The sequence below is a fragment of the Garra rufa genome, chromosome 21, assembly GCF_049309525.1.
Source record: "Garra rufa chromosome 21, GarRuf1.0, whole genome shotgun sequence".
Taxonomy (NCBI): Eukaryota; Metazoa; Chordata; class Actinopteri; order Cypriniformes; family Cyprinidae; genus Garra; species Garra rufa.
This window is the reverse complement of record NC_133381.1, coordinates 25,087,000-25,112,179: the sequence shown is the minus strand read 5'-3', so window position 1 is coordinate 25,112,179 and position 25,180 is coordinate 25,087,000.

Below are 25,180 nucleotides of genomic sequence, written 5' to 3'. Positions count from 1 at the left end.
TCTCTAGACCATGCTCTTCTTAAACAATTCACTGCCCTGCATCTTGCGTTTATAAACACAATTTGATTTGACTGCAGGTACTTTGTTATTAAACAACAGTTCAATAAACATTTAGTAAATATTTTAACGTTTTAGACAAAATATTGTTTATTGTGCCCCGCCAACTCAGCATGTCTCCAAGCAATATGCATCAACGTCGTAACAATCCTGAATAAATCAGTAATTTTGAACAAATCTGTTGAGTGAAGGATTCAGTGACTCAATCATGAATCATGAATCAAAATTTGGCATTTCCATCACTCGTTTCTGATGCGATACTTCAAAACGTGCATAAAAACAGGGTTCATTGATCAGTTAAATCAATGAATTATGAATACAGTCACTTGTCACCACCTACTGGTGTAACCAGCAAAAATAGTCTAAAAAAAGTCCCAATCATAACATGAATACACAGACAAGCTCAATTAAATTAGAAGACCATAATTAACTGTTGTATAAAAATATCTGATCACACTTAACAGTTAATATTAGTTTGACAGAATAAATATGTTTGCTATATATGCAAGATTTTTTGCTATATATGCAAGACCGAAAAATTTATATCAGGAAGAAGTTAGTGTCAAGTCTTGAGTGCCAACTTGTTTTTCTGCCAATAAATTCAATAAATGGCCCTGTGGTTCACACGCACAGAGAGTGTGAACCAGCTCTGGATCAGGGTCAGGATAAAAAGCTTGTTTACAGTATAGACACTCGTCTCCCTTGGCAACACAGCAGGCAAGAATTCTGCCAGCACAACAAAAAAGCAAAGTGAGGAGACACTTAAAGAGCTCATAAATAAAAAAAGATGAAAAAATAAGACTCTATGGCTTTAATTGAGTTCTCTCTCTCTCTCTCTCAAACAAACACACATACCCACGGCAGCACACAAGCCCTCTTTCTGAGTAAATGATTCTACTTGCTTCTCAATATTCTAAAATCACTCAAGCAGAAGCGCCTGTGAAATCTAGTTGGACTCTTGTGAATCGATTTCAAACATGATGCTCACTGAAGTGAATAAACATTTTCCATACAGACATTAGCTGATGCTTCTCTCTCGTTCTGTGTTTGATTACCGTCATGTAACAAAGGAAAACAATTTCCATCAGAGAACATTAAATAACTACAGTGCGGACCAATAACGTGCTCATTTAAATATTTAATTCTCTTGTAGCAGGTTTAATTTCCTTTCTGATTGCTCTCCACAGTTCATCAGGAAGCAATGCTTAATGAAAGCATGATGTAATCATGTACATTTAACAGCACTGCTCTTCTAATGTGACTGTAGTGCAAATAGGTCAAATTCAAGAAGGTTGAATACAAAAGAGTGGTCAATAATGAGGGATGAAATAAAGTCTGTCGTTCTAATTGGATGCGGAAGTCAGGCTCTGTATAATTTCGATTAATATGACTAAATAAATATGGAAAAGTCAGTGCTCTTATTAAACTAAATGTTTTGATTACATAATTTGCTGCATAACTGGATAAACAATTGGCACAGAGAAAATGAAGCTACAGTTTGACCCACATTAGTGTTGGATCGATAGCAAAACTCTGGCTTCAATACAATACCTGCTTTGATATTGAAGCAAAATCAATACCTTAGGAAACAAATAAACAGCCTGAGCCAGTGATGAAATGAAACTCTGTCAATATCATAATAACATCAGCCTGATTCAATAATGGAATGTCAAGGTAACACGTTAGCATATTCAGTTTATTTTTTAGGATAGAAAACAAAATGTCTCGGTTTTATCTGACAATATTTTGGTTAGAACAAAATCACATTTTCCAAAAATGTGTCAGGTACCAAAATACTGTATGCAAAGCTATACTACTGTTTTTAAGTACACTGTAATAACTAACTTAATGATCAATGCAGACTAAACATAAACACACCACATTTTCTCATTGTCAGATTGTTCTTTTTTCCATCCTATCAGACTGTATGCACTGCTATGTCTATGTGTGTTTTCTGTGTTTCTGCAGTTATAGATTTCTTCCAGCTGTTTAACTCTGACCCACGCAGGCTGTATGCCCGCCACCAGCCTCCAAAACGTCTCTGCTGCCACTTGGATGAAGTGCAGGTTTTGATGACTGTTTGGATTCAAATAGGTTGTGGCCTCCAGCTTGGCAAACTGTCATCCTGTATCTCGTTCCTTTTATGTTTTCAGAATAATCCAATTCTTTTCACTATCATCTTTTTCTCTTCCTTTACCTCTTTCTTGAGGGGTGCAAGAGCAAATGTTCACAATATATTTACAATGATTTTGTTATTTTGTCACTGTTGTTGTTTTGTCATTATTTGTAACTGAAAAAAATATGAAATACACTACCAGTCAAAAGTTTTTGAACAGTAAGATTTTTTTTTATGTTTTTTAAAGAAGGCTTTTAAGCTCATCAAGGCTGCATTTATTTGATCCAAAGTACAGCTAAAACAGTAACTTTTTAAAATAACTGTTTTCTATTTGAATATGTTTTAAAATGTAATTTATTTCTGATTTGCTGTTCAAGAAACATTTGAATTATTGAATATTTAAAACAGTTGAGTTCATGTTTTTCAGGATTTTTTTGATGAACAGAAAGTTCAGAAGAACAGCATTTATCTTTGTAACATTATGAATGTCTTTATTATCACTTTTGATCAATTTCAGGTTTATTGCTAAATAAAGGTATTCATTTCTTTCCCCAAAACAAACATATACTGACTCCAAGCTTTTGAATGGTATAGTGTATAATGTTACAAAATCTTTTTATCTCAGATAAATGCTAATCCTTGGATCTTTCTGTTCATCAAAGAATCCTAAAAAACATGTACTCAACTGTTTTAAATATTGATAATTATACTAATAATTAAAATGTTTCTTGAACAGCAAATCAGCATATTAGAAGGATTTCTGAAGGATCATGTGACACTGAACACTAAAGTAAAGATGCAGAAAATGTAGCTTTGATCACAGGAATAAATTACATTTTAAAATATATTCAAATAGAAAACAGTTATTTTAAATAGTATAAATATTTCACATTTTTACTCTTTTTGCAGTTTTTTGAATCAAATAAATGCAGGCTTGGTGAGCAGAAGAGACTTCTTTAAAAAAAAAAATCTAACTGTTCAAAAACTTTTGACTGGTGTATATTTTCATATAATATATTATGTATTAAGGTCATTAAAAGATTTTTTTTTTTTTAATAGGCTACTGAAAATATTTTAGCCAGGCCCTCCAATCCAATTTAACTTAAGTTTTCAGTGAATTTGTGGTTTGGAATTTATGATCACATGCCCACTGTAACTTCCTGTTCTTATCTGATAAGAGCGGAGTCCAGTATTGTCCTCAGATGCTACCTTTTTGCTTAAAGGTCCAACATGTGCAATATTAGTAAAAAAATTGAAGAATGAACTGTATGAAAACCGCACTACAGAGAAAACGTCTTTTCCCTGAGATTCTCGAACCACAATATTTAGCAGCAACAATGGCAGCACAGCCCTTAGATCTTCCTCTTTTCTCCACAGCAGTAACTGAACGTCCTGATTCTGCATTGAACACGCTTGAGTATGTGCAGTTAACAAAACCACACCATTCATTCACACAGAGACACACAGAAATCACAGGGCCCTACTGACCTCAGCAGATAAATTTGTTTATGACAGTTTACAGTAGATAAATATATGTGAAACATTGTGAATGAATTAGTTGTTTCGAAGGTAATTACAAGCCAAACACTCCAAAATCATCACTGATTCACATTCAAACAACATGCAAAAGTCTGAATAAGAAACCTCCGCTCTGACCAAAAGGAAGCACACAATATCAAACATTAGCGCATTGAGATAAAGTCTGAAAAGAAAGAAAAAGAAAAGATGTAAAGAATAACAGCAGATTAGCAAAAAAACTAAACAAAAACAGCAGAGTAGCGGCACTGCTACTTAGTGTGTTTGTGAATTAGTCACGTTAGCAGAGCAGAACAAGCAGCGGGTGAAGCAGAGAGAGACGCAGCCTCGGTTCTGCTAAAGGTAGCCAGCTGTGATGATGCAAGCAGCGAAGAATCACAACACAATGACCGCAAGCAGCTCGGCATCAGGATGAATTTAAGCATTAAAAGCAGATGAGTGCATGTGCTTTCCGAAATCCCCACCGTGCCATTAGAGCACACAAACACAGTCTGGGTTAAGTGTTAACTACCACACACAGTTCTGGAGATGAGGAACAAACTCACCTTCGGTCTCTCCACACAATGTGCACTGTGACTCTACAGAACGAAAAAAAAACAAGAAAGAGAGAACTTTGAGCAAACCTTTACATAAACAGTATATTGCGAGGATAGTCTCCCATGTTCAAAATGTAATAATTTGGTGTTTTTTCAACTCAGGCACTTCTATGTCCAAAGGGTAAATTTCAAAACTTTGTTTTAAATTTGAAACATTTAAAAAAGTTCACCCAGAAATAAAAATTTGATGAAAATGTACTCACCTTAAGACTATCCAAGATGTAAATAAGTTTGTTTCGTCATCGGAAACAGATTTGGAGCATTACATCACTGGCTTACTTCACAAGATATAGGTTACTTGTGGATTATTTTATTAGCTATTTAGACTCTCATTGTGACGGCACCCATTCACTGCATAGGATTCATTGGTGACTATGCTAAATTTATCTAAATCTGTTCTAAAGAAGAAACAAACTTATCTAATTATCAACCTTGTCAACTTGGATGAGCTGAGGATGAGAACATTTTCAGCAAATTTTTACTTTTGCATGAACTACTGGGTGAACTTTTATGTATAAATAAATGCATAAAACAGTCTATGGGTCTAAGGGTCAAAGATGAAAAAGAGTTTAAGCATAAAAACAATGAGTGTAATGCTGCTTTAAATTGTTGTTTTTCAAAAAAATAAATAAATAAAGTTTTATGTTTAATTTAATTGCATTTTTGTTTTTGTTTTTCTCATTTTCCTCTAATTTACAGAAGACACCCATTAAAATGTCATCCAGTTTAACAATCTTGTCAGGCATATTTACAACAAAATCAATTTATGACATATTAAACGACAAATTACTTTCACCCCAAATACTAATTAGTTGTAGTTCTACATTTTTTTTAAAATGTGCCACTAGGTTTTGCCCATTATTCAGTAAGAATGTTCTACTCATTTAAAACACAATCAAATTTAACATGCTCACTTATTCATTTATGTATTTTAATATGTTGTTTGAATTTTTACATAAATATTGTGTTACAATGAATGACAATGTAACAAATTTTGTTCTCCAAAATCGTATTTGAAACCTTAAAATTAGACACTTTAATTACATTTAATGTGCTTTCTATGGACATAACATCACTTTTGTAAACTTTTAATGTGGACATCTTAACATCTTTGACCCATAAATTAATACATAAAATGCAAAAAGTATATAAAAGAAATAAATGCCACTATTTTTTTTCCTTGCTTTATGAAGGTCACATTATATCATGCAACCTTTCCAATCTCCAAATGCATCATAAAAAATCAGTTATTAAAACTATGATAATATAAACAGTGAAATTAACACTCTTAATCAAAAAAGTAGTGTTAGTGGATTGCCTGAGATATGAGACATGATGTGTGAAGAAAATAAACATGTACAGTATAAGCACAAATACTGTATTTCAGTGTACAAATGAAATAAAACAAGTGAGAGAGTAAAAAGTGTTAAGTGCCTATATAGTTTAAATAATAAACACCTCATTATTCATACAGTAAATACACATAATTCCACTCAATCATCTGTTTTGTTAGTCCCACCTGCATTGGGTTGTCTCAGGATTTCTCTATCAAATTGTCAAAAAGTATTTTTGTAAAACATTTTGTACTCCATAATTATTTAATCTGTGGCCTCAATATGCTAAAATCACAAACAGATACTTTGGGGTCCAGTTACAACCTACTTTCTGAACATCTTTACACACAAGCTTGCTCACACATCTGCAGCCAAAATGCAAACAAACACACAAACTTAACCAAGACTTAAGTATAAATGCTTGCAATTTATAATTTATGGAAAACATTACGGTCATCTTGAAAATTAAAATCAAAATATGAAACTGTGTTCAAGAAAACAACTCTAATCATCTGTAAAACTTGGGCTCTTCACAAGACTATGCCGAAAAGAAATTTCAACACTATACAAATTCTGTCATGTATCAATTCAGTTTTCATTTCAATGGCTATTAAACAGAACTGCTTTAATATAAAAGACCTTGGGGCGCTACAGCCGTGATTTAAATAGCCGTTCTGCTGTGCTGAATGGATGATTCATTGAGTATCTGATTAGCATTCATTATATAGCACTGCCTATTTAAGTCATATTCCCATGCTGCTAATTAAGAAACGACTGACATTTGTTCATAATCATATTGAGGGATGTGAACAGGCAACAAATTCAACAGATCAATCTTCTCATCAAGTGTCTTGTCTTTCTGGCAGACTCCAAATATGAAGCCTAAACTGGAAACATTATGTAGTATCATTCCAAACAGAAATACTTCAGCAAATGCAGCGAAAATCCTATTCCTTTCTGGGCCTTTATTGACATGTTTACTGGAGCTTTCAATTCCTGAGACCTTTAACTCTCTCAAAGTAAACCAACATAACCTCAGACAGTGACACCACATATTTATGTTACTCCTTCAAAGCTGAATTAGGACTTACCAGCAGCTAGAATTGGACAAAAAATTGAGTTGGACAGCAACATCCATATTCATAAAGACATTTACAGCAGAAGATAAATGATCCAAGACCTCATCCCTGGACACCAAAAGTTCATATTTACATACAGCTGAGGAAAAAAGTTTTCAGAATCTGCTAATTGTCAATTATTTTACCAAAAAAAAAAAAGAAAAAAAAAAGAGGGATCGTTCAAAATGCATGTTTATGTTTATTTCATATATATGTTTAAATATAGTCCACAAGAGAAAATAATAATTGAATTCATAAAAATGACCCTGTTCTTACTTGTATGATCCACAGCTTTTTTTTTTTTTTAGTAATAGTTGTTCTTGAGTCCCTTGTTTGTCCTGAACAGTTAAACTGCCTGCTGTTTTTCAGAAAAATCCTTCAGCTCCCACAAATCCATTTTGGATTTCCAGTATTTTTATGTATTTGAACCATTTCCAACAATGACTGTATGATTTTGAGATCCATCTTTTCACACTGAGGACAACTGAGGGACTCACATGCAACTATTATAGAAGGTTAAAATGCTCATTGATGCTTCAGAAGGAAAAACGATGCATTAAGAGGTCAGGGGTGTAAACTTTTGAACAGAATGGAGATGTGTACATTTTTCTTATTTTGTCTAAATAGCATATATTTTTTTCATTTAGTACTGCCCTTCAGAGGCTACAGAAGATAGGTACATGTTTCCCAGAGGACAAAATAAGTTAAATTTACCCTGATCGTCAAATTCAAAAAGTTTTCACCCCCGGTTCTTAATGCATCGTTTTTCCTTCTGGAGCATCAGTGAGTGCTTGAACCTTCTGTAATAGTTGCATATGAGTGCTGCAGTTGTCCTTAGTGTGAAAAGATGACTCTCAAAATCATGCACAAAAATGCTGGGAAACCAAAAATAGTTTGTAGGACATAAACGTTTTTTCTGAAGAACAGCAAGCAGTTTATGTGGAATATTTTATTCAGGTTATTACTAAATAAATAATATCCTGCTTTTGTATGATCCCTCTTATTTTGGTAAAATAATTAACATTTTGCAGATTTTAAAAAGTGGATGTAAACTTTTGCCCCCAGCTCTACGAGACTTGCGTCCCATTTGAGATTTTGAAGTAAAAAAGTCCCCACAGAAACCTGGAAAGAACAATATGCACACAAATATGCACTGGGACTACTGGTTTCAGACGTATGTGACTGAGCAAATTTTGTCTCGCAATTCTCCAAAATAAGAAGCGTTAACTGGCTCTGCTTATCCAACGTGTGAAAAAAAGCATTTCAACTCATTCCACAACTAAGCATTCCATAATTAACACCAGTATTTGCATATTAGCCTTGTGTGCTCACACTCTCTGCTTTAGTTGGCGTGGCGTTAACAGTGGGAGTGTCAGTTGTGATAATTAGCTTTTCTGTTCTGGTCTTTTTTCACAGGCACACAGAGGCTTTTCTTTGGCTCTGTGAGGAGACGGGGTATTAATACCCGATTATAATCATTACAGGATGATTCTACATACTATTTTTGTGAACGTCGGATCCCGTTTGATGAGGTCATGAGAAACAAATTAATTAACACGAGCAGAATCATGTACTTAGCTAAACGAGTGAGCCTATAGTTAATGGAGGTCAGTTCAAAGATGATCAGCGCAGATACAATATATCGACAAGCTCCCTGGCCTGTGTAAACACACAGAAACGCACATACGCGTGTTACTCTATTTAGATTACTATTGATTTCAGTTTCTGCACTCCAAAATAATCCCTCTTGTGCTTGGCTAACTGCTCCTGCAGGAGCTGACAAAGCACTTCTGTACTTTCAGATAGTATCAGACTTTATGAAGACTGTTAGCACTCAGTCTATCATAAGCGCTCGGCTTGTAAGAGCTCTCTCGGTCCCCAAGAGTAAAAAAGATAACAACATACCATGTCTGCAAAGGAATATACGGCAGCCGTGCTAACATTCAGACCAAACAGCAGGTGTGAGTGTGATTTGTAATTTTTTTATTTTAATATTAAAAATTGTTGAGAAACTTACTTTTTAGCAAAATAGTTACTTGGTTAGATTCTCAACCTGATCTCATGACGAAACATACCTCTGGGAACGTTTTTGCGAAATACGTAGCAATAAGTGCATATCGCTGCAGTTTCCAACAGAAATGAACTAGAGGCGGTAAACCAGCGAGCACTTATAATTGTTTTTGTTCACAGTTATGATTACAGCTCCACATGTTTCCCTTTCCGGATGTAACAAGGTAACCGCACAGAATTGGACTTGGATGTGGAGTCCTTGGGTACGCAGGTTGAGCTCTGCTAAAGAAAAAAGCTTAAAAAAAAAAAAAAAAAAAAACCCCACCACCCTACAATGATAAAAATCCATTCACTCCTTTTTTTAACACCCCAAAAAAACTAAAGAGTCTCAATTATCAAGTCGTTTTGATTTTCTGAGCAGAGTGATGTCATACTGCTCAAGCCCTGCCCACAACTGCTGACACACTGTCCCGTATTAGCATATTTTTTTTACCAGTTGAACGCTGTCCGCCATTTTCTCCACATTCTTGACTAAAAACAGTTTTGTAGTTGGATGTAAAAGTGAACATAATTTTCATCAGAGCCACTGAGGATGCAATGTATGTTTTGTTTTTGATGGTAACATGCCACCAAATACACAAAAAAACGGAAGAGAGGGGCGGGGTGGGCAGTAGCTCATTATCATTTAAAGAGCCATGCAACAAAACATGTTAAAGTGAACAGAGCTGTTTTTGACAAGGTAAAAAGGATGCTGTTTTATATGCCTATTGAGGAATTTTAAGCAAAGTAGGTTGCAGACATTGCATGAAGATCCTAAAGAATCATACCAACTTGTAGAAAATGGGCATCCAATGTCCCCTTTAACAGTTGTGAGCCTCTCAACAACACACATTAGTGGTTTTTGTTAAATGAATCAGTTGAGAGAATGATTCAGAGACTCCTAAATGAGTCAGTGTTGTTAAACTAATCAAGTGTAAGTGAATAAATAAGACTCATTCACGTTCATCAACTTTTCACTTCTTTCATTCTTTCACAGGGCATGTGAGTACTAAACTAAGTTCTCTTTCATTACTTATTGCGCTTGAACTGTCAAATACAAATGAGTTAAAACACAAATGAGTTACTAAAACAGTCGATTATGTCTGTGAAGCTAGACAGTGGGGGGGGGGGGGTCACGTTATATTAGTCATGTCTCCTCTGAGGCTGGGACTCTAAGGCCCCGATCACACCGAACGCGTCTTTTCGTTCTAAAAACGCGAGGCGCACAGCACTGCCTTTTTTTGGTGACTTTTAAAAAAGAGCAGTGTGCTGCGGTTTTTTTATGTTGCTAAGCAATGACCAAAACAGCTGTCCTGTCAGTCAAATCAAAGGATTATAGCGCGAGCGCTCTAAAATCTTAGTTTTTTTGCTGTTAAGTAAACTGTCATATTAGCAGAAACCCTAAATAATACAGCTCCGGGTTACCCACGATAGACAACAAAGGTTTCTCCTCCTTTTCTGCAGTCTCCGGACTTTTTAAGCAACGGTAAACTTTCGTCACCAGAACAGAAGGCCCGCCTCTCTATTCATTCGATTGGACAATGGAAAAGAACGCGAATGACGTTGGGCGTTTTTCCGCTCAGAGTTGATTTTTTTTCAACTTCAGGCGCTCAGAGCGCTCCTGCAAAAACGCGAGGCGCAGCAGGCGGCGAAAACGCGAGGCGCCCAGTGCGCATAAGCAGCGCGGAGAACGCTGACTGCCAACAGAAAACCATTCAAAAGAGGCGCCTCCAACTGCTAAAACGCGTTCGGTGTGATCGCGGCCTAAATAGTGTTCTATGCTCGTCTATGCAGCCAACAACAACAAAAATGCAGTGAGCATGCTTTTCTCCAACCTTTGCCATGGCGTTAGAACTAGTACACCGCTGTTGCTTGCTAAACTAAATAGTAGTGCTGTGGTTGGAAACGTGCAGATTAAGACGGTAAAATTATAATAAGGTCCCCTTTCTATGTCAAAGTTGGCATTAAATCTGAGCATGTCACTTTTTCATGTGCTTGCAAAGAAAGGCTTACCAAAACGAAGTTTTTCCATGTTATCAGGGTTGGTAGATGCACCGTGGACCCGTTTATAGTACTTAAACAAAAAAAGTCTTTCATTACACGCCACACTCACATGATAAATTAATTTAATCTCAAATCATTCAGCCCTGTCTAGAGTTATGTTGTGGTTATGATCAGCTGACTGTGCATTATCTCTTACTGTAAAGTTTTAATTTTGAAGTACACCTGCATTTCTGCTATAGCTGCAGACCCAGAAGCACAACCATCTCATATTTATCAGTATTTCCTCTGAGGCAAAATGCTCTAGATCAGCATGAAGCCCCAATGTTTAGGATCCCAGAGGTGCCATTACCTGCTAGTCTGCAAGACTGAATCATTCAAGACACTTGACAATACAGGTCGATTTCAGAAGAGCCATGTGTTCAATAAGGCCCAGCTCAGTATGGGAATATCTTTAGAGAGATCGAAAGAACAGTTTTAATAAAGCTGTATACTAATTGACTTAACAAGGGACATTCTGTCATATTATTACACTACTAGAGCTGCAGTCTAAGGACTTGCCAGTTTCTTCAAGAGGGTGAAGCTGGAAAATCTAAGCATCTGTTTTTAGCCCTTCAACATTTTTTAAACAGAGCTTATCTTTTTTTCCCATGCAAAGCTTGCTTAGTCTCTTTCATTGTTACTAAGCTGCTCCTAACAGATTATGAATCTACTAATACGAAAAGTAATAACTCTAGGATTTTTTTGTACATTGAAATGGCACTTCAGTATCACAGATTTAGCAAGTCCTTAATGTCAAATGAGCCCATAGTTGACGTAACACCCAAATATCCATCATTAGCTGCCTATATGAAAGCCCTTGGTGAGCAGGTCTGTTCATCTTTGCTGATGACGAACTCTATCTGTTTATTCCCTCTTAATACAGTCTCACCCAGTCAGAGCGCTGAGAAAGGTGGACGAGTAAGAGCCACATCTTTTACATTAGAGCAGACGTGAGTCCTTGACTGGACTGTTCTTTTTTTCCATTATCTCTTCGCCTTAAAACATAGTGTGAAGAGTACAGAGCAAATTCATTTTGCTCTCACAGAAGACAGAACTACTAAAGAAGTTCTAAAATAGAGAAGTGTGAGCGTGTGTGTATTTTGAAAGTGTGAGGGAAGGGTGTTAGACTGTTGATTATTTTGTTCTTTTCTATTTTTTTCCACGCTCTCAGAGGCACAGAACAAACCTGTCATAAATTACCTAACATTCAGCATCTTAAAATAAACTTGGAAAAACATAAAACACACAAGAGCATGCAGAGACCTCAACACAGAGCAAGTCGCTCTGCATGTGACCTTTTTTCATGTTCTCTGAAGGTAGACAGTCATCAAGTGTTGTTATCTGCCATATACTGAGCTCAGATCATTTGGGTATGTTTCAGGATTTGAATTAGTTTAAAAGCTTCCAGTATTTACTCCAATCTCAGTTGAAGGGCATCCAGCTACCAAAGTAAATGTGGTTTAGATGATGCTAAAGATTCTCCACATTTTCTTTAAAAGCTATTCTGTAATGGAACCTCTGCTCTATCAAACCTCATCAAAGCCTGAAAAGCAAAACATTAGAAATGGCACTTACAAAAAGGTACTGTGACAGTACTAAGTATATATAAATGCACAACTGAAGTCAAAAGTTTACATTTATTTTACCAAAATATGGGGATCATACAAAATTCATGTTATTTGTTTTATTTAGTACTGACCTGAATAAGATATTTTACATAAAAGCCGTTTGCATATAGTCCACAATGGAACCCAGGGGGTGAAAACTTTTTGAATTTGACTATCAGGGTAAATTTAACTTGTTTTGTCTTCTGGGAAACATGTAAGCATCTTCTGTAGTGTTTGAAGGGCAGTACTAAGTGGAAAAAAAAAGCTACAACAACTTCATTCTGTTCAAAAGTTTTCACCCCCGGTTCTTAATGCATCTTGTTTCCTTCTGAAGCATCAGTGAGCGCTTAAACCTTCTGTTATAGTTGCATATGAGTCCCTTAGTTCTCCTCAGTGTGAAAAGATGGATCTCAAAATCATACAGTTATTGTTGGAAAGGGTTCAAATACACAAAAATGCTGAACAACCAAGGAATTTGTGGGATCTGAAGGATTTTCTGAAGTATAGCAGGCAGTTTATCTGTTCAGGACAAACAAGGCACTCATGAACAACTATCACTAAACAAACAAACAAAAAAAACAGATGTGGATCATTCAGTTAACAACTCAGTATTAGGAATCAAGTGTATGTAAACTTTTGAAAGGGGTCGTTTTTAGAAATTCAACTTGTTTTCTCCTGTGGACTGTATCAAAATGTCTTTTATGTGTTAAGAAATATCTTATTCAGGTCAGTACTCAATATATACACACATATATAAATATAAATCTTTAATGCAATAGGAGTAGACCAAAATGAAATGCTGTAATCAACACCTCTATCAATTAGTTAACTGCATCAGCTGTAATTGTAATCTCATATATTTATTGATTAACCGTGCCGCCCTATTGTGTGGTGAGTAAATGGATGAAGTGTAGCTGCAGTCCTGAGGAATGCTGGGAGGTTGGAGGACTGATGAAATTCTTCACGGACGAACACCCTCATGTATTATAAGAGAATCTTTCATGAAGCGTTTGTTCTGCGGTCTCTCCTTTCCACAAGCCTTAATGATGTTCTCTGGCTGCACTCCTCCTCTCCTCTCTTCCTGTGGCCTTCCCTTTCTCTCATTTTTCTCTCACTATCTCTATTTCGCCCTTTCTTCTTTACTTCCTTGCTCCCTCGCTCCCTCTGTTTTCATGAATAGACTCACTGAGGCGTCAAGTGCAGGACTAGGTCTGTGCAGAGCTCAAAGACAGGAAGAGAGAGATGACAGATGAGGAGGAGGAGTGTTGGGGTTGACATGAAGGGTCATTGCAGTGCTTTCCTCTGAACTGTGAACTCGGTGCTGATGACAATGACAAAGTGGCATAGTTCATAAGCTGTATGAACATCTGGAAAGGGCATTTCTTGGTTCGAGGTTATTGGCAGTTTCTGAACTTGCTTGTGATAAACTGTTCCTTGCATGTGTCAGAGGATCAGTGATGCTGAGGACATGAAGGAGAATCAATTAACTAGTTACTGAGTAAATTAATGACGTCAAATATATTAACACCCACTATAAAAAATGCTTGCTCTAATTCATTCCTTCTTTTACATTTGTATCGAAAACTTAAATCTTCACTAAATTACTCCATAATTTGTGTACATTTATAAGGATAGTTGCTCCTCATCATTCAAAGAAAAATTATATGATTTCCTGTCATATAATAATGTGTTCTTTTTAAAACAGATTTGGAACAGATACAGATTAAGAATTTTTTTTTTTTTTTTTATCTGAGCTATTTATTTAAGTGGGAATAATATACTGGGAATTGATGTTTCTTCTGCTCACCAAGCCTGCATTTATTTGATGTAAAATACAGCAAAAGCAGTATATTGTGAAATATTTCAACTGTTTAAAATAGCAGGTTTCTATTTGAATATATTTTAAAATATAATTTTTTAATGTGATTAAAGCAAAACTTTCAGCATCATTACTCCAGTGTCACATGATCCTTCACAAATCATTCCAATATGCTGTTCAAGAAACATTTTTTATCATTTGTATTATCGATATTTAAAATGAATAGGAAGATCCAAAGATCAGCATTTATTTGAAATAAAAAGCATTTATAACATTACCACTATATCACTATACCATTCAAAAGCGTGGAGTCAGTATATGTATATTTTATATAGAAATTAATACTTTTATTTAGCAAGGATGCTTTAAATTGATCAAAAGTGATGATAAAGACATTTATAATGTTACAAACGATTTATATTTTAGATAAATGCTGTTCTTCTGAACTTTCTATTCGTCAAAGAAACGTGAAAAAAAATTCCACTTAGCTGTTTTCAACACAATAATAAATGCTTTTTGAACAGCAAATCAGAATATTAAAATTATTACTGAAGAATCACGTGACTGGAGTAATTCTGCTAAAAAATCAGCTTTGAAATCACAGGAATAAACAACGTTTTAAAATATATTCAAATAAAATAGTAAAAATATTTAAAAATTTTACTGTTTTTGCTGTACTTTGGATCAAATAAATGCAGGCTTGGTGATCAGAAGAGACTTTAAAAATATTACTGTTCAAAAACTTTTGACTGTTAGTGTAGCTCATAAGAATTTTACATTTCTATTTAGTTTACCCACCCTCATGTCATTCCAAGCTTGTATGACTGAGAAATGTAGTGGCTGGTTTTTTTAATTCACAGGCATTATTGAGTAAAATCTTTTCAATGAATCATTTGATTCACCAAAGCAGTTTGGTTCTCAAGTTCAATTTAGTGACTCAAAGTGATTCTGAAGTCTGAGCAGCTCACTGTAAAACAACATGAGGGTCAATAAATGATAAAGCAATTTTCATTTTCAGTTAAACAATCCTTTTAAATGGGCATGTTGGAGAACATTCTCTCATTGTTTACTCACTCTCATTTTGTTCCAAACCAAGAAAAAAAGAATGACTGAAAGTGAAAGAAATGAAAGCAATCTTTTTAATCCAAATGGACTGTTGAGACTTTATTATAGAAATGAATCAAAAACCTGATTCACCGAACCAGTTTAACTCATCACTCACAGTGATTCTAAAGCTCCCTGTGAAGCTACATCAGGGTGAATAAATGATGAACTATCCCTTTAAGAAAGTTTTCTACAAGAAAAGCAAAACTTACTGTTCTTTATTTATCCCCAAAGGCAAAGTCAAGTGCAAAACAAAAACACCATTAAAAAAAGTAACATGCGCTCTGGATGACTGGAAGTGTGCACTGTTACTACAAACCATCTCGGTTACGATTCCTCAAAATATCCACACTCCGTATTGACATGTTACCACTGACATGTAACTGGCTGGTCTTAACTCACAATGTGTCACAATGGTGAGTGAAAAGCCTAACAGGAAATGACAATGAGGAATGCCATCTGTGCAGTGCCACCTCGAGCTGCTGGTGTTGCATCAGACGTGCTGTACAGGTGACACATTACTAACAGAGTGTACAGCAAGACTGCTGCCATGGATACAGAGACTTCTGCAATCTCAGCCAGACAGTTAGCTAAGACTGGCGTTTATATGATTCCCTAGTATGGTTTCATTAAGAGAGAGAGAGAGAGAGAGAGAACAAGGATGTTTGTGCACAGTGAAATGTGACTTACTGTCCCCCACAGGTACAATCTGTCTCGAACATGCTATCAGTCTCTCATTCCCCTCTCAGTGTTCTGGTCCAGTCACACACTCAGGCAGCTGCAGGCATATGTATGTGTGTGTGTGTGTGTGTGTGTGTGTGTGTGTGTGTGTGTGTCAGCTTAATGTCTGTCATTTATTTAATAAGTTGCTGGTGATTATAAGAGAGACCCAGGAGAAATCTGCCAGGAACGAGGATGCTGTTCTTCCTCAAAACCCAAGAGTTACATGAACACTCCAGAGGAATAAAGACACACATCTTTCTGCTCTGTACTTGTGTGTGTTTGAGATTGTGTGCTAGATATAAAATTAAACAGGGTGCAAAAGAACAGGAGAGAAAGAAGGAAGGATGACGAAAAACAATGTAGAAAAGTGAAAAGGTCTTACTACTTTCCTGTTTATACATTAATTGGTTGGTTAAAGGGATAGTTCACCCAAAAATGAAAATTCTGTCATAAATTACTCACTCTCATGTTGTTCCAAACCTGTAAGACCTTATCTTCGAACACAAAATAAGATATTTTTGATGAAATCCAACAGCTTTCTGACCCTGCATAGAAAGCAACGCAACTGACCCGTTCAAGGCCAACAAAGGTAGTAAGGACATCTTTAAAATAGTCCATGTGACATCAGTGGTTCAACCGTAATTTTATGAAGCTACAAGAAAATGTTTTATGTGCAAAGAAAACAAAAATAACTACTTCCTTCAATGATTTGTTCTTTTCCATGTCAGTCTTTGACACGCGTTAAACCACTAACGTCTAGGGTTGAGTATCAAAAACTGGTCCATTTTAGAACAGGTTTCAAATTTCCAAGAACCAGGGACTTGTTAAGACACGTGCATTCCGATTCCGCTTAATGAATCCTACATTCGCATTTTAATGTGATTTAAAGCATAATAAGGGAAAAACATTGAATTTCCACTGCAGAAAAAGTTGATTTCTGTTTCATATTTACCGACCAATATGCACAAAATACGCTAGTGGGCTGAATCATCATAAACACAGACGTTTTTTGTCTTGAACGTAAACCGCTTTGAAAGAAAACGAATTTGTAATAAAGCAATAAGCCCCATGAAGCTGTGGTTTACAGTGAATTTATAACAGCTAAGGGACATCAAAACCCCCTCAGCTGTTATAAAATCACTGTAAACCACAGCTTTACAGGGCTATTATAAAACAGTTACTCCATATGTAGTAAGGTTTTACAAAATTAAACAAAGTGTAATGATATTAATAAAAACATTATTCTTCCGCCAAACAATGTAGTTCCTCAGGAACAGTTGTGGTTGCCACAAAGTGGTTGCCCAGCAACACACAAACGTAAACAAAGGTGTTTGTAGAGTAATTTACAACAGCTTAGAATGCGTCTTAACCAATCAGAAACAAGGACCGGAACTATCCGTTTTATAGACCTTTTTCCTGAGTAAACGATGAGTGCCGCCATTACGAATTCTAACGTCAGATTAAATGCTTTTCTGTTCCGGTTTCCATAGGAACCCATTCAAATAGCGTCCATCTGTTTTTAATGTAGCTAACGTCCGCTGCTTCATGTCATCTACACACTCATTAAAGAGAGCCACTGACAAATGACGGTCACATGGCTCCATAGCGCCATCACTTGGCAATGTCGCAATGTGCTTTTTAAAAACATTTTAATAGGTTTAACATTAGTTTATTAGCTCGGAATATACCCAAATTTGACTAGAAACAATGCAGACCGGAAATGCAAAGCATTCTTTCAGTTAAGAGTCGGACTTACTTCCGTGTTCAGAAAAACATCTATAACAGTATTTTTAGTCTGCATGCGTTCAGTGTTAAAGAGACAGCCGCCTAATAAACATTCTGCCTGTCATTAATGTTATTCAAAGAACAGAAGAAAATCATTTACTGATTTTGACTGAATATTGAACTTTAACAAGGATTCATCTACATTGTATTTAAAAAAGAAAACTACAGTGTTTTTAAACTTTTGATTTCAATTTCTGTACCTGAAAGTTGTTCAGTTGTATTTATTTATGTGACTGCTAATTGATTTCACTGCAAAAAAACGGTTAAATCAGGAAGGATTTTCTATACAAGTAAAGATTATTGTCTTGTTTTCAGAAAAAAAACAAAATTATTTGTTTTTGTTTGAAATAAGCAAAATAATCTGCCAATGGGGTAAGCCCACTGGCAGATTATTTTGCTTGTTCTAAGCAAAAACCCACTTAATTCTTCGCTTTTGTTCTGAAAACAAGACAATAATTTTTACTTGTCTAGAAAATCTTTCTTGATGTAAGAATTTTTAGATATTTTGGCTGGAAACAAAACAAAAAGTAAGAAAAGCATTTTTTTTTTTTTTTTTGCAGTGTTGTTTGTTCCTGTTTTATTACAGATTTACTTGTCTTTAACAATTTCATGTTTAAAATTTATATTAGTCTAGTTGTTTTTGCTGAGGTAGTTTTTGTGAAACCATAGGCAAAAGTTCCTCTTGTAGGCTGCTGTTTTTTGCTCATGGTATTTACCTGCAAAAAACACTTTGTAAAAGAATAAATATGTTTTACATCTAAATGTATGACTTGTTATGTTTTTTTTTTTTAAATCTTATTGGAATCGATAAGGATCGGAATCGATAAGCAGATCTGGAATCAATAAAATTCAAGTGATACCCAACCCTACTGATGTCACATGGACTATTTTAACAATGTCCTTACTACCTTTCTAGGCCCTAAACGTGTCAGTTGTGTTGCTGTCTGCAGGGTCAGAAAGCTCTCGGATTTCTTAAAAAATATTTCAATTTGTATATAGAAGATGAACGAAGGTTTTATGGAATGAGTAATTAATGACAGAATTTTCATTTTTAGGTGAACTCTCCCTTTAAGCAAATCTGCAACTAACATAAAATAATTTGGACTCAAAGTAATATTTCATATTCATGTATTTATTTATTTGTTAAGCTGCTGTGTAATATAGTATATGATAGCATACAGTCAAGACTGTACATTGTCCCTTACATATTTAATATGCCCTAAAGAAGAATGCTGCGAAACGTCCCAAAAACGTCAATTACCTCCATTAAATATGCAGCACCTCTGGTAAGGCGGCATTAACAGCAGGAGTTCTTAGAGAAAAAGTCAAACAACAATCAACAGATTTTGATCCTCCATCTGCTCGCATACTTTCCCTCTCTGAACGGCGTCCACTCACTCAGAGGCTCTTAATAATGAGTAATTGGCAGAGCACACTCACCAGACTCTCAGCTAATGCACCTGCTACCCCTGACTGTGTCAGAAAGAAAGAGCACCGGGCACCAGATGTGAAGGCTGCGTTCACCCCAACCCACAGCGTCACTTCAGACTGACCCACTTTCAGTTTTTAAATGTAATTGCTGGTTGGAAAAATTGATCACATCCAAAGATGAGTCATAAATGATTCTTATTTTTTGCTGTCCAAGAGCATGGGTGTGCCTCAAACTGCAATATCTGAACTGATCTGAATGTTCCCTCACTATTTATTGATTGAAACGAATGAAAAACCATTGACGAAAATGTGAATCAAACATTATTGTTTAAGGATGTTCAGTTGCCAAGCAACAACTCCTACATGCATCAGCACTGTACCAATGACAGTTTGAATGGAGAGAACTACAGAAAATGATGGAATTGCTAGGATAGTAGGACTATATATATCATAATAAAAGATACATATCAGAATAATAATTTGAAGCTATACATCTCAAAAGAACAGTTCACAAAGGTATAGAAAATCCTGTCAATAGTTTCTCAACTATCTTCTCGTCTGTTCCTCACTTAAAGCTACGCTCATGGCTGTAGCCAGCTATGAAAGTTGTGAGTACAGGTGCGAGCACAGCTTCTAGTCTGTTGCCAGATCCAGCTTTTCTTTGGGCTTGTCTTTTCTACTTAATTTGACACTTAAAAAAAGTTAAAGGGGTGACACGAGAAACCAAATTCGCCTTGGTCTTTTGGAATATAAGTGGTCTTTGTACCATTAAAACATCCTGCAAGTTTAATAGCTTAAAACATCCTCCTCATTATAAACAAAATAATTATTTAATCAAGCTCAAAAAACTGCTCGTTTGGATCTGAGGTGCCAGGTTGGTGTTACCTGGGCACAAACATTTGCATAAACACTGCCTCCGGCGCATAGGCCCTACCCATTGGCATTCAGTAGCTTAATTGTCAATAGTACAAATTGCGTTTGGTTTAAACAGCTCGTTCACGTCTTTGTACAGATATCAGAAGGATCCCACCGTAAGGAACAAGTAGACAGTTTATTTTAATGGCATTCCGGATTGTGTCTGAGGATTGATCAGAGCATTTTGTTTTGTAATCAAGGCACACTGTCATGGAGAGTTCACAAAGAAACTTTTGTTGAAAGATGTAGTTGTACACGATCTGACTGCAGCTGCATCACAAACTGTAAGTAAATGATTTCATAATACTTTGTCTGGAAATTACTGTTTTTGTTATCACAATGTCAAAACACTCACATGCAATAGTGAAAGGACGTTGATATGGTTTCCTGTTCAAAGACGTTAGCCAATCATAACAGTGCTCGATTACTGAGAAGCCTTAAAGGACCCCCTCCTTAAAAATAGGTCGTTTCAGAAAGAGGGTCCGAATTTATCATATTTGTCACATATTTATGTTATTTTGTGCAAAAGAAATTTTATTTACATTATAACTAAACCTCAAGGAACATTTAGGCACTTAAACTGACAATAATCAAAAAAGCTCATGGACAGGCTATTGCTGACATGATATCACCTTCGGTAAGGCAAACACAAAAACATCATGTTACTATCTGTCAGAAACGTTATCAATGCTAACAAAAACAACCATTTAACTCTAGGGTCGACAAACACGACAGCATGGTTTGTGGCATTTCTTCCTGATAACTGCCAAAGAAACTTAATTTCGAATCAGTAAAGAGTCTATTTTATTTGTATACACTCATAATAACAACAAAACGTTGTGCTTTTGTGGAATAAAGAAAACACTCAGGGTGTGTTTGTGCTACCTCGGTCTCCATGATCTTCAGTTTGAAACATGTCACAAAATTGAACCAAAACTCAGCGAATACTTGACACACAGACATGAGAGACATCTATAGAATGCTTGAAGTATCTACTTTTAAACAAAGTAAGTCATGTCGAAAACAAATATTCTGTGATAAATTCATCCATTTGAAACCAACACGATGTCCAGATTTTCCTGTCTGAGCTAATTATCTTTAACACTAGAACACTCATCTGTTGAACAAGAATGTTACAGAATGAAATGGAATTTGCAAACACTAGCTATAAAGAAGTCTATGCTATTTCATTCAGTATAGTAGTTAATTTTTTTACTAAGCCATGCTAAAAACATTCATAAGAGCACTAGACAATGTTATCATCTATAGCAATTGCTTTTAATGAAAACTAGAACAATAATAAACAACTGATAAAATTATTCATCCCTAACTTATAGTAAAGCACTAACAGATTTTGATGCAATACATATGATATTATTTAACAATGCTCATCCTTTCAAAATAGAGAAAACATCTTTCACAAACATCTACATGTCTGTCTCTTTTAAAGTTTCATGTATATAATGAGTTATACTTGTATGGGGTTATTATAGCTCAATTCTTAATTCCTCAGTCGTTTTCAAAACCTGGTTATGGCCATGGCTACAGCATCAGAAGGCGTGAAAATATTAAATAAAACACATGAATCGTCTTTATACTTAATACTGCTGCCTTTATAGGGTTTTTTGTCTTCTTTTAACCTTGACAGCCCACACTAACTATGAAGAGTCAGTGTATAGAAAATATGTACATAAAAGTTCACCTAAAAGAAAAAAATATATATATTTAAAGGACTAGTTTACTAAAAAATGAAAAAATTGTCACCACCATGTCAATCCAAACCTTATGAATATTTTGAAATATGTCTCAGTTTTTTAATCCATAAAATGAAAGTCAAAAGGGTACTGTGTAGTTATGGACTCCAATGACATTCACTGTATTGACAAAAACAGTTAAACAAAAAAACAAAAAAGATGATGGTGGGTAAATAATGACTAAATTGTTATTTTTGGGTGAACCATATCTTTATTAGCATAATGTCAGTGAGTTAGTTCACAGTTAAGTGCATATAAATGCATGTGGATTTGTTCATAGTACTTGTTTGTGTTTGTGCTCAGGGGAATTTTATTATTTTATTTTTTTGAGAACTCTCAACCATCACTAATTGCACGCTCCTCTGAGCCTTTCCTTAGCCTTAAAACAAGCAAATATCACAAGCAAAGTTTCCAGAAAACAGGCCAGAGGCAGAGGATGGGGGATGTGTGCGTTCTCCTCACAAATGTCAATTTATCAGCCTTGTGCTCAAATTTGGTCCTCTGCCTATGTTCAGCGTTCATCTGGATGAGTACTTTCAGATTTCATTCGGATTCGGCAGGGCGTCAATAAAGAGCTCTAAAGTGCTCTCTCACCTAATAACAGACTCTATGTTAAACAAGGGTAGAACAGCCATCTGAGACTCTCTCAGTCCTTAGTAACCTAGCAACCAACGCCAACACAGTTTGCCGCTCCGACCAATGCACGACGCTCATGGAAGTCCTTAAGTCATTCGTAGGTGAGGGGAACTGTGTCTCATTACCTCAGGCGAAGAACGAGATGTGTAAGCTGAAAGCGTGTTTGTGTAAGTGCTTACCTTTCACATGAATGGGTTAAGATGCAAACAAAATAAGCCAACACGAAAAAGCTTTGAGATGACCGTTTCTGATCTAGTTGCCATGGTGATATTCAGAGATGAGGTGTTCCTGAGTGTGTTAGCATCTCCCATTGCATATGCTAATTTAATATGATAACACACAAACACTATACGCTAATTCCTCAAAAGAAGCCTGGCAGAGCTGATCTGAATCCTGCATGTTTAATAAAAGATCTCTTCATCTTCTCAGATCACTATTTGTGCCAAAGATCTTCATGCCTGAGGGAGCTGGACCTGAGCCAGAGGTTAAACCGAACCTGTGTTAGGCTGCCATTACAAGAAACATTAAAGTGAAGTTCAGCTAACAGCCAGCGGCAACTGGATTTGCGCAGCACTTTACCGCTCCATCACACAATTCAGCAGAGATCCACGACGCCACATACAGCAGAGCAGCTGGAGAAGCTTCTGGAAGGGATTTGCCAGGACAGGACATGGTTTTATCGGGTACTGTGCGAAAAAGATAAGCTCAATGTTGGTGTACAGTTAAGGAATATACTGTATATACAATAAAGTAAAAGTGTGTGCAAGTTAAAGCTGTTTGGCTTGTAATCAATCAGAAAACACCAGTCCAGAGCTGTCACACTGCTGTTCAACCAATCTCAAACTGTTGTTATCTACTTAGACCAAAAAGTCGAGGTTTGGCTAGAACTGAAAAAAATTCAGAATTGAAGAATTGACTCGTTTAGTTTATGAAAGTAAAAATCTCATTCATTTTCCTCCCTAGGGGAACAATGACTAAAAAAACCTTTAAAGACAGACCTACTGAGAGCTACAAGGTTGTTAATCAATGGTATATGCTTTTTTGCAGCTATCTGACCACATTATTTCAACTTATTTTTTAAATAATCATGCCCAACAGGAAATCCTTTTGAAAACTAAATATATAATATGAATAGTATGCCCACAAATTACCCCATGATTTATTCACCCTCAAGCCATTCTAGGTGTATATGACTTTCTTCTTTCAGACGTATACAGTCAGAGTTATTTTAAAAAATGTCCTGGCTCCTCCAAGGTTTATAATGACAGTGAATGGGTGTTCAAATTTTAAAGGCCAACAAAGTGCATCCATCCATCAGTACTCCACACAGCTTCAGGGGGTTAACAAGGGCCTTCTAAAGCAAACTGATGAGTTTTATCCATATTTCCAAATTTATAACTTTATAAACTATATCTAGCTTCTGTTATCTGTTGTATGTGCACCATGAGAAAGTGCCATTCCAGTGGATGAAGTAAGATGCCAGTGTAGCATAAGCTCCAGCGAGAATATGCTAGTCTTGCGAGAACAAAGTTTTGTTTACAGCAAAGGAAAAACAGTCTCCTCTTGGCTTATATCCAAATTCTCCAACATTTTTCTCTAAAAATCTTAATCCTTCTAATTTGTGACCAGTGTTTTGTTTTGCTCTTTCTACACCTCCCTTCCGTGTTTGTTACTTCTGCGTTCACCTACGTCATCTGCTGGAATGCCACTCTCTCGTAACCCACATACGACAGTTGATGAAACCTAGAGATTACGGTTTATAAAGTTTTAAATATAGATATTTTCATTACACAAACACATTGTGTCACTTTAGAAGGCCTTTATTGTCCCACCGGAGCCATGTGGAGTACTTTTATGATGGATAGATGCACTTTATTTAGCTTCAAAATCTCAGCACCCATTCAGCTTGGAAGAGCCAGGTCATTTTTTAATATTTTTTAAACTCTGATTGTGTACATCTGAAAGAAGAAAGCCATATATACCTAGGATTGCTTGAGAGTGAGTAAATTATAGGGTAATTTTAATTTATTTTTTCTCTTTAACTTAGATTTTGCCAAAGAGACTCAAGCAAAACAAAACAAGCAAACGCCCCAAAAAACAGTTAAAATGCAGTCACACTACACTTTTTGTTCCATTGACTTCCATTCACGGGATGACCTGAAAGTGAAAGCGACGTAACATTTAGCCAATTATTATAACCCATACTCGGAATTTGTTCTCTGCATTTAACCCATCCAAGTGCACACACACATCAGTGAGTAGTGATTACACATATGCACTCCGTGGACACACATCCAGAGCAGTGGGCAGCCATATGCTGTGGCACCCAGGGAGCAATTGGGTGCCCTGCTCAAGGGCACCTCAGTCATGGGTACTGAAGGTGGAAGAGAGCACTGTTCATTTACACCCCCCACTTTTTCCACATTTCCTGCCAATACTGAGAATGGAACCCGCAACCTTTGTGTTTCAAGAGTTATTAGATTGTAGTTCCGGAATCAAGGCCGCTGAAAAAGCAGGCTGGCACTGTTGCACTCTTTTGGCCACACCGCACAGGAAG